Consider the following 1922-nt stretch of genomic DNA (forward strand, 5'->3'; position numbering starts at 1 on the left):
ACAATTTAGTATTCTTACCTGGATTATAGATTATCAAGTGCATATAATTTAATCTTCATGCTAAACTACTGTATAAAATAGGATGAACAATGGAGAAATTGAATTGACTTGGACTATTAGTCAGAAGTCTGTACAGAACATTGTAGCATTGACTGATGATTTGGTTAAAACAAAGCTGATCACAATTGAAAATCTGATCGATTCAAAAATGGAAAACGAAAAACAACATTGATGTATAATATATTTTTTAAGCAATTTAAGCATATTGCCCTATATTAATTCTAACATGATTCTTTAATTTTCCAGGCCTTGCAGGGTGTTGTTGGTGTTGATCGTAATGATGTTACTCCTGACAAGATTAATTGTCAACGTTTCACAGGTTAGCATATTTTTCGTTTCGTTTCTTATATGCGTTCAATATCTTGGAAGATGAGTGGCTTAATATGTTTCACAAGTTGGGTATACTGTTTGAGGAAGACACCTTTAGGAACATTAATAAAAGGAAACTGAAACTTCATGAATGCATTGAATTTCTAACCAATTACCAAAGACAACAAAATTGAATATTTTTCAGGCGTACCTTGCTTTCTATGTGATTAATGACCTACAAATGGCTCAATCAGCCAAAGCTTTGGTATGCAACAAATTTTGCCCATTTTAAATTCATTTTACTGTTTTATCAATTTACATAAGGTTGGCACATGTTTCAAATGTTGTTTGCAACCACTGTGAAAGAAATTTCTCTAGCGTTTCATGTCCTTGGATTCATGATAATTGGAAATGCTTTGTCTCTTTTACATGTTTTGAAATTATATACATAAATTGAGGTTAAAATTGTACACAAAAGTTTGAGGTGTATGAGGTATTGGTATACAATTGATGTGTATATTTATTTGGATGGTTACTATAAATTATACAAGAGAGAATAAACATGTAAAGATCAGAGAGTGCAAGATACTCGCTGCACCACTTCACTATGTTTCTTGCTCTTGATAATGATTCAGACATATCTTTGAGCAAGAGCATCGGGAATATTTAGGTGTGACCCTGATTGAAATTTTTATTGAGAGGTACAAATTAACTCTTCATTTTTTTTGTAAAATGCTTAATTCTCCTTTGTTGTTGCACACTTATTTGACATAGGTTGAAACCTCGCGCAGAACAGTTGAATCACCAAACTTGGCATCCCCATGTTGAACCCAGCGACGATGATCCTCTCCCTAAATGTCTGCTGCGTTTAAAGCTCTCAAAAATGACATTGTCGTGCATTCATTACCATGGCTGAGATGTGTTTGAAAGTAATGTTTAATTGTTTAACTATAATTGTTTTAAAGGTAACTATATATAGTTTGGTGCATATTTAGGCAGAAAATTCTAGGACTATCATGACTGAGATTGTTTAATTTAGCTATAACAGTTTTGGGCAAGGAATTCCAGCAATTTTTATTGAATTCTGTGTTTGACTGCTTGAGGATTTATTTTAAGAAATTTTCCTAATTAGATTTTCCTGGATAACAATAGTTAAAATTGTGAGTGGCTAATGGTTTTACCAATAATAACATGCTGCAATATGGATATAAAGGTATGTCTCATGCTTCTAATGACATGGAGCTAAAGTTGAAAAAGGCGAAAAAGGAAATTGGGGAATTAAAAGCAATTTGACTTTGCAGGCACAAGTTACATCTAACTGGGAAGGAGGGTCATGCAGAAAATGTAACTGTAAGATGTCATAGACTTTGATATCTTCATGCAGAAAACATACAATTCAAAGTGTTTGCAGTTGTAAGTTCAAAAACATGCTCCTTTGTTTTTTAGGTGATAGCACAAAGATTAGGCTACTATTATGAGTTGTAATGACCTTTATCCATATTTTTTTTAGTAAGTTGGTTCTTACACTGTCTTATATATTTATTTTGGAAAAA

General features: G+C 32.4%; 1 long non-coding RNA gene across 1 annotated transcript; it reads left to right on the plus strand.

Annotated features, from left to right (window-relative positions):
• The first annotated feature begins 315 nt into the window (after window positions 1–315).
• LOC146909657 (uncharacterized) lies at window positions 316–1922 on the plus strand. Its single transcript, XR_015019836.1, has 3 exons — window positions 316–379; window positions 575–1070; window positions 1161–1922. It is a non-coding gene; the product is annotated as an uncharacterized LOC146909657 (long non-coding RNA).

Source organism: Medicago sativa, chromosome 7 (assembly GCF_051527215.1).
Source record: "Medicago sativa cultivar Bolivia chromosome 7, Bolivia_mono, whole genome shotgun sequence".
NCBI lineage: Eukaryota > Viridiplantae > Streptophyta > Magnoliopsida > Fabales > Fabaceae > Medicago > Medicago sativa.